Below are 27,431 nucleotides of genomic sequence, written 5' to 3' on the forward strand. Positions count from 1 at the left end.
GGACAAACTCCTTCCACCTGTCAACAGCCCTAGCTCCTGGGAGATCACAGTAGTTCTTCAGTCCATTTCTCCTTCACACTGTGCAGGTTCTCCCAACCTTCCCTCTCGTCCCCTGGTCTTTCCCTAAACTGAGTTTGTTTGGTGGGCTTGGGGGTCTTCCTTGTTAACCTTTCCCCTGCATAACCCGCCACCCTTTCTGGCTTTCCTTACTGCCTTGCCTCTTTCCCCTGAGGGAAACCTCTCTTGGGGGTTGGGTTGGAAGCAGCATCCCTGGAACTCATAGAACTCTGCATTTCCCCAATCGTGATAGCAATATTACCGGCTTGAATGGCAGGTGCCAGTTTACTTAAGGCACAGACAACAAAGTACTAATGTCAGTCTCCAAATGACGATGACTTAAGATAAACGTTGAATTTTTTTCATGTAATCTGAAGTTTGGAGATAGAGGTTCCAGAGCTGAAATGAGTATCTTTATGATCAACAGGGACCTTGGTTCTTAGAACCCCCAATCAGCCTTAGGGTTACCTCACAGTGGCAAAATGGCTGTTGGTGTGCAAGCCATCATGTCCATGGAAGAGAGGAATTGTCTCCCAGGTAAGTCAGCTTCCTTTAAGAAGGATTTGTGTAAATTCTATCAAAAGCTATCTATTTGATTGTCCTTAGCTGGTAAATGTAGGCAGTTAGCACCCTGAAAGATACTGGCTTCCCTTTATAACGTAGCTGCTGAATCAGCTCTATCATCTAACTTCAAGTTCATGTCTGCCTGTGAGCAGATAAATGTAGAAATGCATGCTGGGAGAAGGCTCAGTGGCTAGTGTGCTTGCTGAGTGAATATGATCACTGGAGTTTCGATCCTTCAAACCATTTAAATACACAGTAAGTGTGGCTGCTTCCCTGTAATTCTACCCTGGGAAGGCAGAGAGAGACAGGGGATCCCTGGAGTGAGACGACTAGTCAGACTTGCTGTATCAGTGAGCTCTGGGTTTGATTAGGAGACCCTATCTCAAAGGGATAAGGTGAATATGCTCCTGCACACACATATGTGCCCACACACTTGCAGACACACTCATAGTCGCGTGTACACACACCATATAGACGAACACATAAAAATAAGGAAAGGAAAACAAAACAAAACTGTAACTAAAGTTTCAACAGCGCCGTGACACTCCATTGACAGGACACAACGGAGAAATAAAACGACTGTCTTGGCCATGACTTTGAGGTGTCCCTAGGCCAGGACCTCCCATTTCCCCAGAAGTATGCAAGCATCCTGAGAGCAGGCCAGCCTGTCATTCTCCAGTCGCCATGGCACTAACTGAGGCAGCCTCAGTGGCGCTGTCCCGTGGTTGTCGTGCTCATCCATGACGACACATTCACATTTCTCTCCCTTGTGTCCATCCATGATCTCCTTTACTTATTTTCAGTTTCCCTCCTGTTGCTGTCTCTCTGGTGCCTCTTTCTGTCTTGGCCAGTCTTGGAGGTGGGTGAGCTAGAGGCTCCACCCACACTCAAGGCTGACAGCAGCAGACGCCCACTGAGAAGAGATTTAACAGCCACCTGTTAGATCCCTAGTGTTGTGATCAAAAAAGAGAGGTGAGGAGGAAAGGGCCTGTTTCATCTTACACTTCCAGGTAACACTCCATCGCCAAGGGAAATCAGGCAGGAACCCAAGCGCGGTAGGAACCTTGAGGCAGGATCTGAAGCAGAAACCACTGCTACTCATGGCCTGTTCAGTTTGCTCTGTTGTACAGTCCAGGACTACCTGCCCAGGGACAACACTGCCCACCATGGACTGAGACCTTCCACATCAGCAATTAATCAAGAAAACGCCTCCATAGACTTGCCTATATGCCAGACTAATGGATGTGTTTAATCACTGGAAGTTCCTCTTCCCAGATAATTCAAGGTCGTGTCAAGTTGACAGAGAACAAAACAAAAGAGAAATGGGCAACTAGTCCCTTCAGGGGCTTCGCACTTAAGTGAATTAAGCAGGAGAGTCACAGAATTTTCATTATCATGTTCTTTCCTTAGAACTTTGTTAAAACCACGTGCCCCTGGACAACTCCACATCTCAGCCCTCCACAGTCTGATCCAGGCCAGTGACACTCACTGCAGTGAGCCTGTGAAGGGACCGTCTGCATCCTCCCTCCGCTTCCCAGGAGAAGCATGGACCCCACCTCCCATCCCCCAACTCTTTCCATTGACCCACCCTCAAGATCTAGATCTTCTTGGCAATATGTTGAACCCCTCCAGATTTGTGGAGTCAACAACATCCTGAAGGAATGCTGGACCCTCATGAGGGGCCCTCGGATGCTGGTTCTGGCTCTGTTTATCAAATTATAGCTCTTTTCCATGTTGGAAGGAAGGATGCTGTTTGGAACACTTCCTCCGACATGATGCCTCTGGAGCACCTGAGTAGTTGCTCATTCTTAACAGATATTAGACTGACCCCACTCTGAGCTCACTCTCAGTTAACCAAGACTGACTGGGCCTCATCAGGTTGCTTCACAACCAGTGGTTCCAGAAAAGACATTTTTACTACGGAGAGCAGCACCGTCAAGAAGCTGAGTATGTAAATCCCGGAGTGAGCTAGCATCCAATTTCCCGCTCCGTTCATTGTCCATCTGCTCTTTGCTTCTCTTTGCCGCTGATGCCCTTTCCGTGGAGACCCCTTCCCAGCAGGATTCTGTACCCACCCACGTGTCCTCCATGTGAACACGCTGTCTGCTGTTTTGCTTCCCTCCCACCAAACCCAGAATTCTGTGAACACCTTGAACACAAGACAGCATTTTTCTTGCAGTCCTCAGCATGCAGCAGAGGACTTGCCTCCTGATATGTACGTCTTGGACACTTTCTGTTTCTTTTTCTACATTTTTCCACTTCTTTTCCCAGCTTTTCTCTAGTCTCATTCTACTTCTTCAAGAGGAAGACTCCCAAAGGTGGCATGGGAGATGAGGAGCTATTATCTGTCACAACCACAGGGACTTTGCCCATCCCCGAACACAAGGCACCCTTCAGAACAATTAGGAATCATGTTCTTGCTGGCCCTATCATCAGCCACAGCTGTCCTCTGGCATGCGTGTTCAACCCCAGGGCATCTCAGGAGCATGCTCCTTAGAGAGGCATTGGAAGCGTCATTTGGAGGCAGAGGAACACTGGCCAAAACGGTATTGAGACAGCAAAGAAAATGTGCCCACTGGTGATCCTTCCAGGAGATAGTCCCCATGGGCTACCTGTACTTTTAGTTTCCACCTTAACAACATATCTGTAATCTTGTACTGTTTCAAAACGGGACTTTGGAGGTTGTTTTGGGGAGTTCTTTCTCATTTCCAACTTCCATTTTCTCTTCATCTGAAATATTAAAGCAAGTGACACTAGCATCGTTAGGGATTTCTTCTGTTGGCTGCATCATAAAGATGGCTCCTCCTTGGCACAGGTAACTGCCAAGGCAGCCTTCCAGGGGCCGAGGGCTCTGTACTGTTGCACAGGGTCACAGTAACCTCTGACCTTCCCCTGGTATGTCACAGTGTGCCTCTGTGTAGAATCATTCTTCAGTCTTATCCTGAGGTCATGGTCCTGATAATGGTGCATATGTAAACTGAGGGATAACTCCACAGCCAGGAAGTTCTGTCTGGGTTGAATGCCTTGCTTTTCCCACTGGGCCACAGTGTCCAAATGTGAGCTGTGCTTTAGGGTGGCCATAGACACTATCTCCCCCATGAAGATGCCGTTGTGGGAGCCGTTCACAGATGATGTCTACCCAACCTAGGACAGAAAGTCTGCTCCTTCTTAAAGACATGCAAGCAGCTGAGACTCCATGCGAAGGCTCCCAAGAAAGCTGCTGAGGTCACAGACAGGACCACCTGAATGCAGCCCCAGCCCTTGCTCTCCTGTGCCCTTTCCTCTCCTCCAAGCCTCTCTCAACAACCAGCCCCCTCCCCATCTTGCCCTCTGACTGACCAAAGCCCATTAATATCCGTTGTCTTGGTCAAAAATATTGTGCAGTTACTCTCCTGTCCCAACCTGGACTGAAAAAGAACCTGGTTAATTAACATTGATTACAATCCACCAACCGCAAGTAAAAAAATCGATGGCTGGGGTCCCTAATTTGAATGCTCTGCTCTCTCCTTATCTCTGGCGAGAAAGAAAGACGAGACAGTCGGGGAAAGGGGAAGAGATGAGGGGATGGAGGATATTTTTTAAGTCATGCAATTTTCAGAGTCTCTGGTGAGGGACATTAGTGATGTGCCAGTCCTTAGATCTTGTGCACTCTCCTTCAGAATGGCCATTTTTCAGAGTGACGTCTAATTGCCGCAAATAGTCATTGTGCACATTTGGGCCTTGTTCCGAGCTCCCTTCTTTATTGAGAGAGGGAGAGCTGGTATTGATTCAGGACGGCCAGGGAGAATGCCGGCGAATATTAGTGAGGAGCGGAGAGAACACAGTACATAAACTTTTATGACACAGTGTCAAGCCGGATTGTGAAGACATAAATGAAAAGGACAACACGGTCTGTAATTACCACAAGCCCCCACCTTCCTTCTGCCGGGCAAGTAGTGGAGCTGGCCAGGGCAAACGGCAGAGAGGGACGAATTGCTCAGCTCTCAGGAATGGTGGACTGCGGCTGTTGTTCCTCGTTGTTGGAAAAGAATATATGGGGCATTAAAAAGCCCTGTGTGGTTCTGAGGAGTGTTGGTTCTGGTACTTACCGCCAGCCAGAAAGCATCAGGGACAGTCACTTGAGTTACCTGAACTGTAACTTCTCCTCCAAGACCTATGACAATGACTACTGAGGGGTTAATGTTAGCATTAACTAAGATAGTAAGTGCGAACTCTTATTCCTTTAAAATTGCTGGGCTTTTAATAATATTTTTATAATAGTCCTAATAGTAAACATCATAATCATGTGCTGCTGGTTTGGGGGTTTTCTATTGTTATTTGTTAGGTTGACACAAGCTACTGTCTTCAGAGAGAGGGAGCCTCAGTTGAGCAAATGCTTCTGAAAGGTCAGGCTGTAGGCAAGCCTGTAGGAGGCCCCAGTCCATTGTAGGTGGTGAACCCCAGTCCTGAGCTGGTGATTCTGAGTTCTATAAGAAAGCAGGCTGAGAAAGCTATGAGAAGGAAGCCAGTGAGCAGCACTCCTCCGTGGCCTCTGTATCAGCTCTTGTCGCCAGGTTCCTGTCTTGTTAGAGTTCCGTCCTGACTTCTTTCCGTGATGAATTATGTGCAGTGGAAGCCAAACAAATACTTTCCCTCCCAACTTGCTTTTGATCATGGTGTTTCATCACAGCAATAGAAACCCTAATCAGTAGAAGCCGTTAGTCATCCTCCCATGAACACTAATGAAGTGTTTGCTCTGGGGCAGCACAATTCTAGGGGCCAGGGTACTGCAGAGCCCCAGCACTGTGAGTCTTAGAGCTCAGTGGGGGAGCACACTGATGTGGAAAATTGAGCTTCTGGGAAGGGCAGGATGCTATCTGAGCAACTCATGTCGGGGTTTCTGCTCCTGCTGTTTCAACCCTCACCAGGCCTGGGCCTTTTACACAGTGTGGTTTAAATCTGAAATGTCCCAAGGAAGCTCATGGTCTAGGGTTTGGTTGCCAGCTGATGGTCTCTGTGGAAATACCTGACTTTTAGGAGGTTATAGTCAAGTGGGGTGCAGAAAAAATACACACCGCTTAATACTTTACACAAATTGGGCCTGGGGACATATACCTGGAACCCAGCTCTTGAGGGCTCTGTCTTCATGAGTAGATGAATCCCTCCATGGATTCAGAATATGATGACATCTCTTTCCCGGCTTCCTGACTGCCCTGAGGTGAAGAGCCTCTGAGGCATGCTTCTGATACCATGACTGGGGCCTCTTCTCAGGCCCAAGGCAGCAGATGTGACCAACCATGGGATGAGATCCCTGAAACTATGACTCCAACAATACACAGTCACGTTAACCACACTTCTCAGATATTTGTCACAACACAAGTCTGATTCTGCAGGTTTCCTGAGGCCAGTCCTGCTCTTCTGTGTCACTGTCCTATCTTGAGCACCTAGAATAATGAGTGGCCTAGTGTAGATGCTCAGTAAATATTTGTTAAATAAACAAATAGTTAAACTAGGGCATAGGGGAGAAATTAGCACCCGGCTTTCAGGAGCTTATCATCAAACAGGGTGCAGAAGAAATACATAAAGCCCGTGGAGAAGGGACTGGTCACCCTTTTGTGAGTTGAGTTGCTTTGGTTCATACAGTGTTAGATGTAGTGTGATAACTGAGTTGCCAGGGCTCAGATCTCAGCAGAGAGGCAGCAAAGGGTTCCTAACCCACGCTGCATTCAGGGTACAATGTGCAAGGGTACCACTTTGAAAATTTTGGAGCCAAGTGGCAGGTGATGGAAGAAAGAAAGATGCAGAATATGGGGGAAGTATTCTCACTCCTTACTGCCTCAGCTGGCCCAGCTTATCCCACTGCCCATGGCCTCACTTGTGTGCTAATGAGCTGGGGACATGCAGACACCTAGTGTGTCCAAGCAGGGAGGTGGGGGTGGAGGTGGGGGCCTGACTTGTCTTCATCACAGAGAATTCAGTAAACACTCATGTAGGTGCAGAACTTCAGGATCCAAGGTAACCAGGGCACAGAGCCCTCCAAGATCATGCCATATAGTGGACAAATGCTCAGCACATAAATAATCGTTCTAAGTTGTGAAGGGGAACCACAAGTGGGATGGGGCCATGGAGGAAGGAGGAATTCATTCCACACGGACCACAGACACGGACATTGTGCCAAGGGCACAGTTTCTGCGGTAGAAGGAGATGCTACAACACCTGATGAGGTGAGGATGTTCACGCACCTGGAAGACTGGTACTCCCTTCCTATCCTCTGTCTGATGGCTGGTGTGCAGCTATCAAGCTGACCACTGAACGGCTCAGCTTGGCTTGGCCCCGGGTGAGGCTGTGAGTGCCTCCCATCATGAAATGTTGGCTGATGTTGGGGAGGGTGGGCCACTTCTGGCCACTCTTCCACTCCTTTGTTCCCACCCATCAGCTGCCTGACTTGGGCATGACAGAGCTGTCTGTAGCTGATTCTCTACATGGCTGTTTAGAATAACCCCTCCCAACACCCAGCAGATACCAAACTACTCTGAACACCGAGAATGGGACGACACTTCAGTTGAGTTTGCGGTATGGTGTATTTTTAGTGATTTGTTTCAGACATTATTATATTGCTTGGTAAAGACGGCTTGTGAGATAAGAGCCCGCTGGCAGCCGGGAGTCTTTGCATGTATCGAAACAGTGAAGGCAGAGACGGGAAAACATAGTATGTTCAACCTCCTATGCTGTGGGTGGAGCATCAGATGGGAAACCCAGTCTGGAAAACAGTTTGACAATTTCTTAGAAAGTTCCACACTTCTCCTGTGTTCCAGAAAGTCTACTCCCAGGTATTATTTACCTAAGAACAGTAAACGTATGCCAGTGTAAATCCTTGTGTTAGACTGTCCACCACAGCATCATTAAAATTACAAAAAGATCATATATCTAGCAACTACAAACATCATGGCATATTTACACTATCAAAGGCTACTTATCAAAGAAAAAGAATGATGTTCCAATATATGTGAAAACTTGCATGAACACCAAAACATTGCTATATGAAAGGAGACAGACACCAAAGAATGTGTACTATATGATTCTTTAAATAAACTCAGAGTCAGACAGATTTTTCCATGGTAATATAAATGGGACTGGTGGTTCCTTATGGGTGAAGGGAGAAACCACAGGTGGCTGTGGGAACTTTTGAGATATGGAAATATTGAAGAGGCAGTCAGACAGCTATGTATGTGTCAAAACTTACCAGCTTTTATATTCGATACCTAGGCACTTAGATGCATGTAAATTTCCTGTGATTGGAATGTGTGTATATTATTAGTCGGGGTTCTCTAGAGAACAGAACTGATAGAGTATACATATGGGCTTTGTTAGAGTGGCCTGCTGGCTGTGGTCCAGCTAGTCCAACAAATGGCCGTCTCCCAGTGGAAAGTTCGAGAATCCAGGAGTTGTTGAGTTCGTAAGGCTTGTCTGGTGTTCAATATATGTCGGAACCCCGAGGCGTGACTCTAACGCCAGTAAGCCGAGAGCGAGGGGAAGACGGGAAGAGCAAAGTTTCCTGTGAGCTTGTCCTTTACAGAGGCTGCCATGAGAAGATTCGGGCCGCCCAGATCTAGGGTGAGTCTTTGAGCCTCGAATGACCCAGTTAACTAAAAATCCCTCGCAGGCAAGCTTGGCGACTGGAAATTTTAGTTAATTCCAGCTGTAGTCAGGTTGACAGCTGAGATTAGCCAGCGCAGTGTGGTGCACACGCCCTTGTGCATGCGTGGCTGTGGAAGCCGGATGACAGCCTCAGGTATCGCTCCTAGGGAACCACTTTACCTCTTGAGACTGGTCTCTCACTGGCAAAGAGCTCAGCACAGGGGTTAGGCTGGCCGGACCATGAGCTGCCCACCTGTCTCTGTCTCTGTAGTGCTGGGATTGCAAGCACTTGCCACGAGGCCTGGCTTTTTCATACAGGTTCTGGGGATTGAACTCAGGTCCTCAGGCTTGCGTGGAGAGCATTTTACCAACCGAGCCAGGAGTTTAGGTCTTATTACCCAAAGGCACATCCAGCCGTTAACATTACAACAAATAGAACATTTTCATCTACAAAGTTCACGATCAAGAATAACACAACTGAGATTTAAACACATACACACACACACACACACACACACACACACACACACACACACACACACAAGTCCCTAATGTTTAAGTAAGTTTACCATTCACTCATAGCTAGCCTGGATGCTCAGACTGCCTAGGCCTTGGGCTGGACATGCTTGAATGGTCTTGAGACAAGAAGCAAGTTCAGATGCAGGTTTGGGACAGAATGGTGGCAAGGCAGAGGAGGGAAGGGAGTCAGATGGTGAGTGACACAGGGGAGGGGCCCCAGTAAGTGATGCAAAGAGGGCAATTTCCCTGTCTCCACCTGCACAGGCCAGCCCAGGGATGGCTGGGGATCAGCAGCCATGCTTGCCAAAGGTCGAGTCATGAAACAAGCAGTTTCTTTCACAGGGAGTGTTTGAATCCCCCTGACTCTATAGCAGGATGAGAGCCCTGTGTTATTATTGGAAATGATGTCTATTATTAGTTCTCATTCCTCCCCTTGGATGGTGGGGTGCCAAGGCTTGGGAGGAGCTGGGCAGGACCCAGAGAGAGAAATGGTCTGTGAAGCCTGTATTTTCCAGAGCTCAGCAGACAGGCTCTCAGCCTCGCAGCTACTTATTTTATGTCCATCTACTCACACCTTGGCTGGGCTCTCCAGCCTGTGTCAGAACCTCTGGGAGTCTGGAAGTAGCTGTGAACAGGGGTGACCTACCGGGTAGGTGGTGGGTGGGGATTAGTCATGCCAAGAGGGCCAGGGGGCAAAGCCAAGGTTCTCCTTCTCTAGGGGATCAGGATGAGAAAGACAATGCACAGGCTAGAGGCTGGTCACCCACGTCTATGACTTAGCAGCTAGTCTGTCTCTCGAACGTTCTGGGAAAGACTTCAAGGGCACTCTCCACTCAACCCTGACCCAGTGTTCCCCTACGCAGCATAGCCTTGCTCTTTCGTTCTTTGTGTCTTTCCTTATTTTGATACAGGATTTTTCTATGTAGCCCAGGCTGGCCTCAAACTTACCAACCTCCTGCCTCAGCCTCCTGAGTGCTAGGATTATAAACACGAGGCACCATTGCCTGGTGGTGAACCTAACCTCATTGGATTCTTTTCCAAAAAAGCAGTGTGAATTGCTGTAGCAGCTCAGAGAAACCTTGATGGTAAAGCCAGCCACTTCACAGCTACTTCTTGACCTCCCTCAGTGCCAGGACAGGTGGCATCTGACAGGACAGGCGGACTCTCCCCTCTTGAGCTTCGTTTTATCACCCTGCAGTGTTTCCATGGTTGGTGTTTTTCAAGACAGTCCCGAATTCGTGTATTTTTTTCCCTTTTCAACACGGATGATTCATTAAATGTCAAACCAAATGTGGCCTTGTTCAAACACTTTCGTCAGATAGTTCTTTTAAACATATCCAGAAATCAGAACAACAAATCCTTTGTCAGTCTCTAAGACAGTCTTGTAAGTAGTAGTAACCACAGCTGTGTGTCAGCAGCAGGTGCAGAACAAATGCTTGAAAGGTGACTTCTATAAGCTCCCTGGGTCCTTCAGGCAGTCAAAGCCAGGCAGCATCTTCCTGGGGTCCCCTCCTGGCTATGCACCCTGGCGGCTTCCATCTAACTGGGGTAATACTGCTACAGCAAATTGTCACCAACATTGCAGTCCCCTAGCAGTGAGTATTTTTGTCGCCATAGGGGTCTCAGTCTACCAGCTGTCCTGAGTGCATAGTCTTTGTCAGGATAAGAGAGTTCTTTAGGGTGAGAGGACTCCTGCTCTGTCCTCAATAGTGGGGGCTTGTACTCAATGAATCCATCTGCCTGGGAGCTGCAGATGGCCAGGCTTCATCCCAGACTTCCCTGGGAATGTGGCAGATACCACAGAACAGGCCTGCCCTGGCAGGGAGATTGTTTTCCCTTTCTGGGAAGCCTGCAGTCCTCAGAACCCTTGCCACACTGGCCTCTCTCATGGAAAGCCATCAACGCTTAGAGACAGGCTTTGGAGACTGATGGGACTGGATATAGATTTCAGCTCTTCCATTTACCAGCCGTGGTACCTAATTCATGAACCTGCAGACCTCAACTTCCTTATCTCTAAGTGCAAATAGTTGTGGTGACTACTTAGATTAGTCAGGGGAAGCAATCCTGGCAACCAGAGCCAACAAACTCAAGTCCCATTGTCTCATGGTGAGGAAAGCTTTTTTCTCCTTCATCCACAGTGGAATGAAGGGAGTTTGATCAGCAGCTCTCCTGGGGAAGTCCCCCATGAGGAGTGATTCCTCCCATTGTGAAGAATCTTCTAGGGACCTGGACTCTGTTTTTTTTTTTTCTTTCAATGTGTGTGTGGTGGGGAGACTTTGAAAAATAGCCCAGAACAGTAGCTGTCAGTCCCTCTGCTCACAAGATGTAAATAAATCAAAGTGACCCAGGAAAAATTGTCCCCAAATATTCAGCAGTCTAAAATTGGCTGCATCAGAGTATTTACACCACAGACAACTGGCAAACACTGCAAGTCAGCCCTCCTTCCCTCCCCCAAAAAAGAACTGGTTGTTTAACATTTTCAAAACCGTCACTAGGACTCTCTGGTTGTGGGATTGGATTGTTGTCCCTGCAGGTGTCTTGGCTCCTTAGACCCCCTGTGAGAGATGGGCAGGGGAAGAAAGTGGCTTATCTCTGACCTTCTCCACAGAAGCTGTCAGTGGAAGCTGTAGCTGGAGAATTTTTCTCTAGCTCCCACCGCCAAGTCCCGCCAGTCCCAGAGCCCATTTATAAAATAAACACACAGAATCTTACATTATTTAAACTGCGTGGCCATTAGCTCAGGCCTATCATTGTCTAGCTCTCACTCTTATATTCAGTCCATTTCTATTAATCTTTACTTTGCCACGTGGCTCGTGGCTTACCGGTACTTTACATCTTCCTTGTCTTGGTGGTGGCTCCAGCTGGTCTCCCTTTCCTTCCTCCTTCCTCAATTTTCCTCTCTCCTTGTCCCGCCTATACTTCCTGCCTGGTCAGTGGCCAATCAGTGCTTTATTTATATAGAGCAATATCCACAGCAGAAGCTGCATGAGGACAGTGACTCTGCTGGGATTCTTGGACGCTGGCTAAGTTGCACCAAGTCTCCTGGTCCCTGGTGGGAGACGGGGGTCTCACATGCTCGACACCACAGTGACATCTGGGTAGGTCAGAGGTACTCTCATCTGGTTCTCCCTAATCTTCGATAAGCTTTCCTACACCATTGCTCCCCTTCCCAGCTGTCCTTTTGACACAGAACGGAGGGCTTTCGTGGAGTGGTCAGAGCTTGCCTGAAGGAGGCTTTCCCTCACAGGAGTCCCATGTAGAAGAGCTGGCGCCTGAGGCCATTAATCCTCACACACAGAGCGCACCCACCCACGTACATGCCCAGTTTCCTAATATTTACACATCTGACTTCTGCCATTTCCTTTTCTGGGGCCTCTGGGAACTGTTAACAGGGTTTTCCTGCAATGTGGAATTTGCAGGGAAAGGCAGATGGGCCCAGAGTGGCCCAGGCCCAAGTGACATTTGGAAGGATGTGACAGAATTTGCTCCTGGAACCTCCGCTTTTCTTACCTGCAGGGAATATTTGCCATCATTTCTCACAATCTGAGACCCAGAACAAAGACTCTGCTTGGATCAGGCCTTGGCGGGATCCCTGTGCACTAGAGGAGAGGGCCGGCAGCGGGTGGGGTTCACCTTGCTCGTCATTCCAAAGGCACGGTTCAGTGCATCTTTGTTTTTACAAACTCATGGGACCACCTCCACACCACCACCACCACCACCACACTGCCACCACCACCCAATTTGCAATCAGACCTTCCCCAGACTCTGGAACACAGCCCCACACGACCACAAGCTCTAAACAGCAGTGCATGAATGGTAAAGTCTGAAATGATGTCAACAGCTTGTGCGGGAGCCAAGGAAAATATGTGGGGGCCCTCGGTGGCTTCATCCCCACGCTTGTAGCAGTGCAGCTGTGAGTCTTAAGTTTTCCTTCTGAAGAGACCACAGTGCATCTGGAAGGAGTCAGAACCTCGCTCTGCCTGTCACACCTCTGGATGTCCTCCCCTGCCCTCCAGCCTCCTTGAAGAACCAAAGTTTTTAAGCAGGTCCAAGAGAGACAGGGACCACAAAATGTGGCTAGAACCAGCAGTGTTCGACAAGTATTTGAGGACAGTGGTAGGCATGGGGAGGGAAGAATAGGCAGACAGAAACATCTGAGGTGTCAGGGAGGGAATTCCATAGCCACAGCGGTGGCTCTGGGAGCACAGAGCTTCCATCACTCAAGTCCCAGGCCGGCTGTCTCCGGACTCACAGAGGTGCCGCCATCCTGCTTTGTGCCTTCAAGAAGCCAGGCTTAAGTTGCCAACAATCATCCTTCCAAAATTCCACTTGATCCCACCCATGGAAATGCAGCTAGAGAGCCTCCCCACACTTCTGCCTATGGCTACAGAGCTCAGGGATTCCGAGGACCCAGCTCATCCGGCGGGCTTTTTGATGGTGTGGTCATCTCCATGGTCAGTAACTCTGCTTTTGAATCTGAAGTGCACTGCAGCCCCAGGGGAAGTCTTAAGTGCCCCCGCAGTACATTTTATGGGTCAAATGACAAGTCAGTGGAAGGAGTATTGTTTTTCTGAGTCTAGCAACGCTGTGGAGCCTGGAAGAGGGAGCAGCTAAGCATAACTCCCTGGCCACTGCTGCGGCCTCTTCCTCCTCCTCCTCATCCTCCCCCTCCTCCGCACTGCCTTTTCTTCCTTGACCCTTTCTAAATTGCTCCAGCCGAGTGAATCTGGGGGAAGAAGGGTCTGTGCATCTTGACAACATGATGGGACACAGGGCCTCTCCTCCTCCACATTGACCCCTGGGCTGGGCTGGGTGCAACTGGCCATCATTGACACTTGGCTTTCATTTTACAATTGTGTTTATACAGAAAACATACTTTAGGAAAAGAACTCTCCCATGGCTGCCGGCCATACCACTTGGTGGTTGTAGAAGCCAAGTAGGGCTGGGTCTGTTTGCTCGGAACAGCAGAGCCCACCAAGAGGATGGATGCTCTGAGAAAGTGGGCTGGTGGTTTACATCCTTGCATTTCCTCTTCTGAGTCACCTTTGTGAGGAGATGGGGCATCAGGTCGCCAGAGAAGAGGTAAAGTTGACCCTGAAGTTCACAACGGAGTGTGTATTTGCACCCCTTCTCCTTCACCAGCCTCCAAGCATGCAGTCAAGGGATGCTCCTCAGACTGTGAGCATCCTTATCACTGTATTTCTAGCTACTGTGCTAATGCTCTGTTTCCCCCCAATTCTTAGACCAGCCAAGCAAGAAAGGTACCAACCATCATCCTGTCTTACAAATGTTTGGCTCAGAACAGCAACCAGATGATAGAACAGAGGCAATGTCATGACGCTCGAGGCTGTCTAACCTCAAAACCTCAAGCTGAAAGCTCTTTGTAAGGAGACCCCCAGTTTCTAGTCCTGGTTCTTTATCCCCCCCCTTTTTTGTTCCAATGGGCTATATTGGGATCTAACACAGCAGTGCTGGTCCTCAGGTTCCCTGGGCCTTTGGCCTCTTTTTAGAGATATTTCTTCTTGCTTCTTCCTCCCCTCAACCATTGGCCTCTGTGCCCCTGTAGAGAACCCCTTACGTGCAGAACAGTAGTAGTCCTTTGGCAGAGTGTCTTCCAAATGCTCCTTCTGGAATTGTTGAAATATCAGTCAGGGGTGCGGCTGGCTTCCGTTACAGAATGTGGCCTCCTGGGAGTGGCCTTCCCGCCCAGCTAACTACATCTTCCAGTCTCTCCCACCTACACTGGGTGGTAGGTCCCCAGGACTCAGTAGGCTGAGTTCACACAGCTGTGGCGTTTGGGGAGGTCATGCACTCAGGCCTGAGGAGCAAGGCCAAGAGGGGGGAGGCATGGAAGACGGATGCCCACCCAGAGAGGAAGGAAAGAAGGAAGAAACAAAATAACTCGTGTGTGTGTGTGTGTGTGTGTGTGTGTGTGTGTGTGTGTGTGTGTGTGTGTGTATGGTAATAAAATACTATTCAGTCTTCGACAAGAAGAAGAAAATCCTGTCATTTGCAGTAACACAGATGAACATGAAAGGCATGTTAAACAAAGCCAGACACAGAAAAACTTTCAGGTTCATCCATGTGATACAATTTACGAAACCATAAACTAAAATTAATCAGTTTTTAAAAGTGTGAACTGATTGTGCCAGGTGTTCTATCACAATGACAGAAGGTCTAAAACGTAATCATTCTACTTTTTGCTTCTAAAGTTTGACTTTAAAATAGTCTTTTAAATTTCAGGCCATCATGGCTGGCTCTTGTTGTTGCTGAGGCTTTGATGAGGCAGGAGTGTGTGGCCGAAGTTGTAGTGTGGGTGAGATGGGGTGAGAATATGATTTAAATACATTGTACTCACATGAAATTATCAGAGGATAAACTAAACATCTGTCAAGGGAACAAAGTCTTACTGAGTTCGTACTGTGACCAGAAGTGGGGTTACTCGGTACTTTGTATCTACTGTATCAGAGAAGCAGAACCCATGGGGCTCAAGAGGAGGGTGGAAAAAGAGAGGGATCAATTCTAAGGAACTGGTTTACAAGATCACAAGAATGGCAAGTCCTAAGTCTGCAGAGCAGGCTGGCAAGGTAAAGACCTATGGAAATGTCTCTGGTGTAGTCTCAAGGCAACAGGAGGCTGGATTCCTTTCTCACTGTGGAACCACGATATTTTCTCCTAAGACCTTCACCTGACTAGATGTGGCCAGTTTATATTTTAAAAGGTTATCTGCATTACTCAAATATTCGGATCTAAGTATTAATTATATCTACATCATACCTTACAGTAATATCTAAGCCGGCGAATAACCAAAAGAGTAAAGAACAGCACCCAGCCAAATGGGCACATAAAATCAGCCATCACACATCCTTTGCCCCTTTAATCCTCACAACGGCCCTGTGAAGTAGGATAATCCTTCTACTGGGGCTATAGGACTGAGAATAAAGAGCATTAACAAGTTGCCAAAAATAACACACAGGCAGTGAGCTGGCAGAGCGGAGCCTTGGATTTGAGATTGTTTGACTCTGGAGCCCAACCTCAGTACTGCATCCCTGCCTCCCTAGCTTCATGCTGGACAGTGTACTGGCAGGTCATCAGCAAACCTGAGAGCTCATGGCTCTGTGAGACCCTGGAGAGTCTGTGACAAGCTGTCAATGCTAGTGAAGCAGTGTGACCGAGCCTCTTACAAAAACACTCCCTCCTGGCCCCTAGTTCAGGGGTTTCCAGCACTTCCTGTCTGGAGCTCCACCTCTGACTGGTGTTAGTGGGCACACCCTGCATTAGGGGCAGTGCCCCCCACACTGCGGTTTCTCGACTCTTCCTTACCGCACTCCCAAAGCACTTCCCTTCTCAGAGTACAGCCTGGCTGAGGCCCCTTCCCAGAAGCCTACTCACTCAGAAGTCTCCAGGGGGCATCAAATGGAAATTGGGGTTACTGCTTTCTCCAACCAATTCCAATGGCTGTCTGAGAACCTGTTTCTCAGCCACTGGGAGCCAGGGTGCCTGTCCACTTCCAGAGGACCACGCACCTGTTTTCACCATTGTTAGGAGACAGGACTTTCTCAGGGTCCAGCGTGTGCTGGAAACACACTGTCGAAGGTAAAGAGAGATAAGGAAGAGAAACAGGAATTCTCATTAAGGAATTTGAGGGATGATGAGCTTGAATAGGAAAGTAGACGTTTCCTTAGCCTCAGGCTCCTGAGAGGAAGATGGAGATCCAAGAAAGTAATGCAGGGAAGGAAAGCTCATGGGCTCCAGGGACTTGTGGCCACGGCCCCTCAGGAGGCAACAGTCCTCCCCTAGAGCTCTAGACTTCACTCTCCCTCTCCTTTCTCCTTCCCCTCCTCTGACCCTACTTTCGTGAGAAGTCAAGTGAGAAAGGTCAAGAAAATGATCCCTGCCTCTTATCCACCAGCGACACTCAGACAACACAACCCAGCGCACTGTGAACTACCACTGTCAGGTTTCGGAGCAGAAACTAAGTGTCCCACACTGTGTCTGCTGTGGAGGAATGAATTCATTCTCCGCTATGTGAGGGTGAAGTGAAGGAAAAGTTCCGCGCTTGCCCGTGAAACCCACGTGCTGAGGGTCTGGTGGTTGCGCCCTTGCTGGGTCTCTGTGACGTAGGCATAAATGGCCAGCCTCAGCACTGGCTCCCTAGCAATGTCACCGCTGGAAGGAAGGGAGGTAAGGCAGGCTAATTTTGCTTCTCTGCTTTCAGAGTTCAAAGTACCTTGAGGACCATGAGGTTCAACTATCACAGGTATTGCCTGGAGCCTAGATGGTCAAGTTACATGGGAGACAGAGCCTTATTCTATCCAAATGAGAGACCAGAGTGTCTGTGTGGGCTTTTCCAAGCTGTCACTTTAGTCTGAATAAGTCAGATGACCATCTCATCCTCAGAATAGAAACCTGTAATTATTTTCCATTTTATCAGAGAACTGATTAGCACAGCATTGTACCCCAATTATATTATCTTTCTCTCTGATCTGCTTTCATTTACAGGATAACTTCAATACTCTTAAATAAGCTGGTTTGCATTCTTTATGTGTGATTCTAAGAAACAGAATTTAAAGCCAAAGTGATCATGGGTAATTTGTCTAGTCTCCTCCCCCCACCCTACCCCCTCTCTTTTTCTTTCTCTCTCACTAAACCCACAGCTTTTCACATGCTAGGCAACCACTGTGACCTGAGCTATATTCCCAGCCCTTGGCTTTTTAAAGACAGGGTTTTACTATGTACCCCAGGCTGGCCTGGAACTCATTATCCTTTTGCCTTTGCCTGTTGAGCACTGGGATCAAAGGCTTGGCTCCCCAAGCCAGACCCAATCTCCCTCTCTTTTAACAAATGAGAAAAACCCAAGTCAGCGAAGTATAGATTGTTTAAAACCATCCTGTAGAGAAGGCAAATCCTAAACTCTGAGTCTGGGAAAGTGGCACCAGCTGTGAACTTGGGACTGGAGAGAAGGTCTTAATTTTCCTGGTAGAGCATAAAAGGCTTGCAGAGGTCACCACCATGTCCAGGGCCTCCTTTGCTTTCATGACCACTTCCTGTCTTGTCTGTCTCTTGGTCTTTCTCTTACAACCTCTCGCTCTAAAGACAAAGCTCTTGGGGTAGTCTGTACTTGACGGAAGACTCAAGCACGTGTCTGTATTGGGAAAATTGTTCTACAAAGTTCTTAGTGGCTGAAGAAAAACTTTCCCTGGGAGAGAGAGAGTTCTCATAAAAATTTTTTATCCTTCCTTTGAAAATGGCTTGGCACCAACGCAAACTGCCAAGGAGCCAAAATGCCTAAAGGCTCACCTTTGGTTGGGCTCAAGAATGAAGATGCTACAAAGGTCCTTTGTCATCATTTTCTAGAGCATTTAGGGTACAGACGCTAGAGAATGACACTGTCATCTTCTACTTCTCTTAGGAGCCCAGAAATTCCTGTGTATATTCCCAGCTACTTATGGAACCATCTTGGATGCCCTGGTTCTTGGATTTTATTGTGGTGTTCCTGTGGTGAGGTTTTGAGACAAAGGGTGGTCACATAAAGGCAAGAATCTATGTGAGAATCGAGTGTTCAGGACCGCAGTGATGACTTATCATTGAGATGAAAGTCTGTCTATTATCTCAAGCATGAAGAATAGAGCTCGTATAACCAGGTGTAACTGGCCCTGGGAAGTCACTATGCATCCTAAACTGGTCTTGATTCTCTATCCTAAAGTGGGGACTTGTTTTAAACTTTTGGTCAAAATTTAATCCAGAACATACCATCCCCAGCCTCAAAATGTTCCAATGGCTTCCCTGCAGTTTGAACAAAGTCCTCTCCATGAATGGCATCCAAGACCCTCATGACCTGACCCTGCCTACCTTCACAGTTTTATCTCCCAGCATTCCTCATCCTTTATTTCACTCTAACTGCTTGAGAAGTTTTGTTTGTCTAATACTCCCAACAGTCCTTGCCTCCTGGCCTTTGAACATTCTGCTTCATCTCTCTAGAATGTTCTATATAAATAGAGAACATGTTTAATTCTTGATTCATCTAGATTTCTCCTCAAAGAGAAGATATCCTATGTTCCCACCCTTAACCTCCTGTTTTCTTGTGTTACTTTCCTTTATAGCATTACTCTACTTATTTGTTACTTATTTTCTGTCTTCTACATTTAAATATGGATACCATGAAGCTGGTAGTTTTATCTGTAGTCATAACACATAGTAGGCACTCAATAAATATGTTTGGAAGAACAGGTGCATTCATATTTAATGTGCAAATCTTTTTTTTCTTTTTTTCACAATACACATATCTACCCCCACTTTATCTCTGTAAGCACAAAATACAGCACATCACATATTACGGTGTAACATAACTTAGTATATTGCAGTTTAATTCATCAAATACAAGTTCATTAAGCATCAACTGAACATCTTTTTCATGCAGAGACCTCTTCCAGGCTCAGATGCAAGAGGAGAGTCCTAGAAAAAGAATAATGGTTTGCATTTCCAGCAAGATTCCCCTTTTGCACCAACTTTTAACTAAATCTGTTTTATGTTGTATAATTTCAACAAAAATTGTCAGAGTTTATTTGTTTACGTGTGTATGTTATGAAATCACATGGTGTTTAAGCATGCCATTCCTTTAATTTTTTTTCCTTTTTTGTGTCATTGTATCTTTGGGATTATAATTATCCTTTTACACTGAATTGCAGTTTTGAAATTCTTGATGAGGAATAATCCCAGTACTGAGATCACACAATTAAGTCTTCAAAATAAGATTAAAAACTGTGCATTCTGGAAGAGAGCCCCTGTCTGGTGGTTAGTTGCCTGGAAGAGCTTGTTACAAGCCGAAGAGAAGGAGCTGTCATCCTGTTGACGGTTTCCAGGGACCAAGGCTCCAGGACCTGCAGTAATTTCATTTGTCATCATTGCAAAACCAGATGGTCACGTGAGCTGCCAAAGCCTGCGTCCGAGGAGGCTCACTTGCCAACTGTCCTTAGCAATCAGAACACGAGGTAGACAAGGCAGCTGTTGGAAAGGAATTACTTCTAGCAGTTACATTATCATAGTGAAAAATTGAAGCAACACAATTGGAACTTGTACATAGTTCCAAACTCTAGGCAAAACCTGGAGTGATGAGGAAACTTCTAGAAATCATGATGATACCTATGTCCATGGCTATTGTGAAGGTGTGCCAAAAGAGTTTCCATCACACAGGGTAGCAACACTGTGCCATGAGGAGAAAGAAGTATGATTCTGGATCTCATGTGTGAGCTGAGGGAAATGCACCCAGCAGGGAGAGGCAGCTATTCAGCTGGACACTGTCAGAAGGATGTCAGAACACACATAATACTGACTCAAGAAAGAGTGCCGGAAAATGTAGGAGAATCATGACCTAGGACAAAGAGGGTTCTTCTTAACTTGGCTCAGTCTATCAGTCTGTCGGCCATAGAAATTTCTCAGCCCATAACTTCTACTATAGGTACCTGCATATCAGCAAAGAGCTCAACTCTTCTGAGTCACTCAGGAGCACAGGCAGATAGGACAGTCACCATCTCAAATATTGCCAGCTACTGTGTCTGAAAGAAGAGGACTGCCTGGGTCTTACTGCAGCAATTAAATGTTTTATCTAACAAGTGATCCACATCTATTCCATTCACTGCTCATTTCATAAGGGAGCTAGCTAGAAAGGATAATCTTACCAAATAGGTAGGAAGGAAGGAGGCAAGCTGAAGACGCAGGGTAAATAGCATTAACAACAGGAACCACTCCTCTCTGCCCTACAGAAGATTCCTGGCTCTAACAAGAACATTACTGAGAGCTGAGATCAAGGATATTGCAGGAAATGATCAGGATGATGATAACTTGGGAGCCAGGGCCAAAGCCCCAAATTTGAGGCTCAGTCTATAAAGTAGAGGAGGCAGATATGGTGGTTTCGAGAGGCAGGTTTCATGTTAGTGTCCTTCCATGGCTACCCTTCAACCATATAGACTACTTAATTCTAGATACGTCCTCTCCCAGGGGGTCAGTGAGATCACAAACTGGCTGCTCCAGGCCCTCCCGGAGTTTTTCCATCAATAAGCTAGCTACGAGAAATTCAGGCTTGGAATGCAGGGGTGAAGGGAGTGGGGTCCCTGACACCTGGCTCTCTTTTCCTTAGTTTTAGATGCATTTGTTTTATTGTTAAGCAATGTTCCAGTGAGTCTCAAATATCCTCAGGAATAGATGGAACGCAGAATGTTGTGTTGAAATTCCTGGACGTGTTCCTTAGGGAGGTGAAGGACTTTTGTTTGCTTAAGACTCTGAAGCAGTTTCACAGAGTGTAGTTCAAGGCCACTTGTCTGTGAATCATGGGGGAGCTTGTCAAACATGCAGTGCCTGGGCTTCTCCCCAGGTTTGTTAAGTAGGAACTTCTGAGGTCGGAGCTCATAAATTTGCATATTTGACAAGTTTCTCTGATGCAAATTAGTGTTGGAGCACCATTGCCTTACAAGGCGTAAGACGGCCCTTAGTGTGACACAGTTTGACCCTCCCTAGAAAGAGAAGGGCAAGCCTTTCTGGTTTTGTGGTCTCATACTCCAGGGCAGCAGTTTACAGATTTCAGCGTGTGGCATTAATTGGTCCTATTTTTCCGGTGGTTCGTCACCCCATTCTGCCTCCAACCTCTGAACTTTGCAGTTTTTGCTCATGTTTGCCAGAGTCTGAGCTACCAGTTGCTGAGATGGGAAAGGCAGGTGGCTGGGCGGCAGGGTAGCGGGTCTGCTCTCCCCGGGAGACGATTACATGCTCAGAAAAGGACAACCATGGCTTGTCCTAGGCAACAGAGGGGAACTCTTGTCAACATTTTGAAAAGCTGGCGCCATGCTTGAAAGGGGTCGACGGGAACCACTGATGGGTCTGGCTGAAAAACAATTGTTTATGAGGAGGATCAGTGTCAACTTTGAAGTGAGCCATGCTCGGATTAGCACCACTGTGCTAACAAGCAGAATGAGCAGGGCTGGGATGACATATTTAGTCAGGAAGAAGCCTGCGTTTAAGGGAAGGACTCTCAGGACGCTATGCAGGGGACTTGGATGAGAAGTCATGGGCTCCTTGTTTGCCTGGCTTATTAAAAACTCACGAAAGTCCATGTTTAGTTGAGTAGCTCGTTTTCTGAGACGCGTGTGTTGTTTCCATATTCCTGTAGCAGGTGGAACATATTCTTTCTGGATTGCTACGTGGCTTGTGTCATTGACCTGTGTCCTGGGGGATGTGCAGCCTTCATATGCTCCACAGCTTCCAGAGGTGCCTTCTCTGTTGAAGTAAAGTTGCAGAACTTGCAGACCTCTGGGTCATTTTCGCCTCTAGGGATCATCTGCCTCCAACATGTTTGCTGTGGGTGGTGGCATCAGTGTGCCAGTGGGTGGGTGGTGGGAATGTTGAAGGAATGCTGGCGCTCTCTGAGCCGCTTCTACTCTCCCCCAATTCTGTTTGGTTCTGCCATGAGTCCAAATGACCCTCATTTGTTACATCAGCTGTAATTTTCTGCAGTGTTAATACCTTGATCGACATGGCTGCTCCCAAATGAAGCTTTTGTACTGGGTCTCCTCTGGCTCCCTCACTCTGAGTGGGTGATGGAGATGGGATAGGAGGTTGGTCATGCTGCTGACCATACCCTCCTAAGCCTGTATTTGCTTGTCTACTCCAAGGAGATACTGAGGAATTGATAGCTTCTTTAAGGGCAAAATAGCATCTCTGAAAAGCTCATCCCAGTGCCTGCCCCTGCCCCCAAATAATCAGCATGGAACACCAATTTCTGAGGTTTAATTGGACTATTTTTATTAATATTGCAAATGATACTATTATGATGTTTGCCTCATATTTTGAAGCTGCATCGATTCAACTTTTACATCAGTTACATTATAGATGCCACAAAATGCAGCATTTTTATTCTCCGTGGCATACAAAACAAGCAGCTGTATACTTGTCTTAATTTAGGAGAAAAGTGGTTTTGCCTCTTTTCTCTTAAAAGCATCCTTTAACAGAACCCATAGTGTGTAGTTGGAATACACTGTCCAGTCTGTGGGGTGGTGGGGGCTGCTGCTAGCTTGCCACATGAATGTGCCCCGGAGATACGATCCTCTTCACCTTCCCCACTGGTGAGATGGGGACTGTGTTCCCTCTTCCTTGTGTTCCTTTTGTGGCTGTGCTACAAAGATGAATGAGAGAAGATCATCAAATGCTTCCAAGTCCTCGAAAGGAAACAGTTGCTGCAGTAATCCGGAGACTTCGAGGAGAAGGAGATGTGAAAATCATCCACTGAAGTAACGCTTGGAGTTTGCGTAGAGAGCAGGCATCACTTCCAGAAGGCTATACAGGGCGTGGTTGAGAGGAAAAGCTGAGCACAGCTCCTCAAAGCTAGGCCATCTGGCATCCCTCCTGCCCCACCATCCTTCTGTTGCCCACCTGGTGGAGGGCCTGCCTGTCCACCGTGGTGGGGGGGCGAGGGAGGTTGCCGAGTGCCACACTGGTGCTGCGGCAGCAGCAATCCAGCCAAGAGACACGAGAGCCCATTAATTGACTAATTTTGCTTCTAATGTTTGGTCACTGCTTGGCAGGACCAGCTGTCTGTCGGGCCACATTTGTTTGGGCTCATCTGGAGATCTGGCCTAGCTTGAAATGATTCTTTTTGTTGAGTGGCCCGATGGCACCTTCTATCTGCTCTGTTCTTAGGACAACTCTCTCGTGTGATTCTGGATAAGCCCGTATAGAAGAGAACATTTGCGAGGCTCAAATTTCTTGCTTCTTCCTGACCTCCAACTCTTCCCTTTTGGGTGGAAAAACATGACTGGAACACTTGATGCCACAAGATACCTTGAGAATTTTCTGGAAACCTTCAGTCAAGCATGACACTACCTGATGGACATCTCCTGGTCTAAAGTCACCCTAGGTCTCCAATGAAAAAGGAAATAAAGTACTCCGAGTTTTCTATAATCTGAGCTTCAACAGAGAATGCTGTGTGTGTGTTCCTAAATGATTTGGTTCTTAGTGGATATTTACTAGGAATCTGTGACTTATGCTGTATGCATTTCTACTCTCTTTTTTTTGTTGCTATTTTTGTTTTGTTTGGTTTTTTTGAGACAGGGTTTCTCTGTGTAGTTTTGGAGCCTTTCCTGGAACTCACTCTGTAGCCCAGGCTGGCCTTGAACTCACAGAGATCCACCTGCCTCTGCCTTCCCAGTGCTGGAATTAAGGGTGTGTTCTACCACCGCCCAGCTGTACATTTCCACTCTTCATCTGTGTTTTTAGTTCAATGACAGCTTTTATTTTGATGTCACCTTTGAAACTCCGCACAGGCCCAGGACACTATTTTCATGGTTCTCCTTTAGGCTCGGAGACAGATCAATTTACTATCAGCATCAAAATCTTCAAGAGCTTTCTGTCCTTCCGCTTCCTTGTGTTCCCCCTCAAGAAAATGGTGTTGCCCAATCCTGTGTCTGAAACAGCTTTGATTTCCTTAGTTTGCCGACTTCTCACCTGTACTTGTTAACCATTTCCCAAATTCCGTGGCCTTCCCAGGACACTCTGCCCATTGAAAGAGTGCTGCTTGCTTGGTGTCCGTACAGGGAAGTTCTTTCTTCTTCCTGTGTGCCCAATACTTGGTTGCAGCTTTTCGTGACTTGTCATACTCTTGGATCTCCGGGGACTATGCACCTCAACATCAGATGTTTTCTTCACTTCATTGGATCACGGCTACGGCTGCAGGTACTTGGGGTAATTGAATTTTTTGCCTGGCAATGAGAACTCTGGCTTGCAAAGGGGGAAATGAGCTGCAGATAGATTCCTCAGAACAGATTAGTGGCCTGATTGGACATGGAGTTCATCTTGCTGTGCATGAGCCGTTTGGCCGCACGCTCTAGAGTCTTTATTTCTTTCAGACCCCGTGTGTGTGCAAAGAAGAGAGGCCATCCTTCAGTCCATGCTCCATTTCTCCCAGACTTTGAGGATGTTTTGCAAATGATACTTGATAACAATGAAAAACATTGTGTTACAAAGAGCAACAACTTTTATCTTATTTTTCAATTTCTAATAAACTCTCAGAATGTGGCTTGTTTTTCTGGGGAAATAATTCAGTCAACAGTTACGGTTCTTCTCAAGAATGAGATAGAGCTGTTGAAACCCAACTCCTGTTGACTTTTTTAAAAAATGAAATTGTGACTCAGGGGCTGATGTGTGTGTGTGTGTGTGTGTGTGTGTGTGAGAGAGAGAGAGAGAGAGAGAGAGAGAGAGAGAGAGAGAGAGAGAGAGAGAGAGAGAGAGGAGAGACGGGGGGGGGCAGGGGGAAGCCTTGGGATTCTGGTAAAGAGAGCAAAGTTGCAAGACTCTTGGAGGAATGTCCACAGTGAAACTTGAAGTTAAGAGCAGCTTGCAGGCACTCAAATTTCACTGCACACCCTGAGTCCGGGCCAAATTCAGTAACAGGCTGATTTGCGGTTATGACCCTTGAGGACTGGCAAATTTGATAGTTCATCTGGATTGGTTTCTTGGGGAACCCAGCTAGTTTGTGGGAGAGAATCTGTGTCCAATTTGGATGTAGTACACAAGGAGGTCTTACTTTTGCACTCAAGAGAAATCTAGGGTTCATCTGAAGGAAGCCATATGTGGGGTCATGTGCAGGATAGACCCACACGTTCACTCGCCTTATCTGGGCTTTATAAGGTTGAGTGGAGGGACTCTTCCAACTGCACTGTACTTTAGTTTGATGTCTTCATTGTGCATTGATTTGTGCTTAACAAAAAGGAGGACATGGTCCATAGGAAGAAGCTTAAAATCCCCAAACAAGGGAGAGCGTGCTCTGCACCCTCCACAGTGGGCTGCAGCCCATCTTAACCTTTTCACCAGTGGAGGGGCCCCCACCCCCAGAGGGACAACGCAGATCACCAGCCCTCCTTCTGGACCTGAGCTTGAAAGGATCATTCCCGATGCATAATTAATTTGCACACAACCAGTGCTGGAAAGGCCGGGGTAGCTTCCCACTTACTGAGCCCCATCCAACGCTTCCGCTTTCTTCCCCGGGGACCTTTGCACATAAAATAATCATATCTGCCTATGTATCTTGTCACCATTCAAGCATTGTTCTCTGTTAAAGCAAGACAAATACAAGCCTATGTTTCTTGTGGAGGGAAACAGCATAAGTGAATTATTTTGAAAATTCGATTGTGAGATATGTCTGTTTTGTGTAGGGGGAGGTGCGCGAAAGGAAAGCCTTGTCCTGTGGAACCCCAGCTGCAGCGAAATCAGCTTTTCCTGTTTGCTGATAAATGATAAAAGAGAATTAGGCAACTGCTGCTTTTAAAAAATGTGTACCATGAAAAATAACACCCAAACAAAACAAGTCAATAGGAGAAGAGAGTAAAATTGCTTTAAGGTAGTACTTGGGGAAGGGATGCAAAGCGCTTCCTCTTTCTCCCTGGTGCCCATTGGGGCTTCCTCTTTGTCTTTGCTGCAACCTTAGTTTCTTTGCCCCTGGCCTGGCAGCTAGGAAGCTTCCACCACAGTGCTGATATCATGTACTCAGCAGGAGTTTGGAGGGCCTTTCTGGTGCTGGAGGGATGATAAGGAGGCACAGAGCAAACACTTTGTGTGTTTACTCATCACAAATTTTTATTTAAAAACAAAAGTCCTGTATGTTTGGAAACAATTGAAACCCCCACCTAGTATTTGAACTGATGAAAGAAAACCACACAAACAACCCAAAGAGCAACCAAGAAACACATTAACATAAGATAGTGTAATCCGTGACATATTGGCTTCTGCTTTCTTTCCAGGTAGGGAAGACACGTGTGTGAAGTGTGATTTCCAGGACCTTCCTTTTATAATGTCTTCAAAAACATTATCTTATCTCTGGCACACTCCAGCCTGTACCCCCTGTCCCATGTCTCCAGGATAAGAACAGTGAATGCGTCTGAGCCCTAGAAAGCAATATGTTAACTGCTGGGTGTTCAGAGCCGCTGGTTGGATGGAGACACGGGTGAGCGTGTATTCTGCATCAGAGCTGCAGAGCGGCAGGATGGATGGGTGCCTTTATGTTGTCTGATAATGCAGCTCTTTGAAATGTTGCTGGCGGACTCTCTTCACAACCTGTCACACAGGACGAGAAACGGGACAGGCCCTTCTGCTTCTCGATTCATCGACCTGCCATACAATACAACAAACCAGCTTTTTCAAGACCCCTGAATGAAGGCCTGTGCCTGCAAGGGGAATTTAATTGGATTTCTTTATGGGTTGCAACAATCCAATGAAACATTATGTAAGAATGGCATGATTCCGTTTCAGCATGCACTTGAATAATAATTTTTTTTATTTATAACAAGAATTCTTTAAAAATAATAGGGATTTTTTTTTTTAAATGAAAACACCCTGTAACAGCACTTTTGGTTCAACTCGACCAGGAAGCTCAACCTTATCCACAGCAGCTTGTGTTCTATGGACGTTTGTGTCATTGTCCCAGCTTAGAAAATGGTTTTAAATGCATAGATTGCAAAATGTTCAGAAAGAAGCCAGAGGCTTTCAAAAGCACTTGCTTTGCTTTCTGGAAGAATGATGTTGTTTTTAACAATGCCCCCTGCTTTGAACCAAAGTGCATTTGCGCATCCTGGAGAGCAGAAAGATGGCCATCACCCCCTTCGCTCTTTCGAACTTCTTTGTCATCAAGGAAG

At 46.9% G+C, this 27,431-nt stretch overlaps 1 long non-coding RNA gene across 1 annotated transcript; it reads left to right on the plus strand.

The window, feature by feature from the left end:
- The first annotated feature begins 483 nt into the window (after nucleotides 1–483).
- LOC131904984 (uncharacterized) lies at nucleotides 484–3,377 on the plus strand. The gene is made up of 2 exons (XR_009377825.1): nucleotides 484–594; nucleotides 2,032–3,377. It is a non-coding gene; the product is annotated as an uncharacterized LOC131904984 (long non-coding RNA).
- The last annotated feature ends 24,054 nt before the right edge of the window (nucleotides 3,378–27,431 follow it).

This window comes from Peromyscus eremicus, chromosome 2 (assembly GCF_949786415.1).
Source record: "Peromyscus eremicus chromosome 2, PerEre_H2_v1, whole genome shotgun sequence".
NCBI classification, from domain to species: Eukaryota; Metazoa; Chordata; class Mammalia; order Rodentia; family Cricetidae; genus Peromyscus; species Peromyscus eremicus.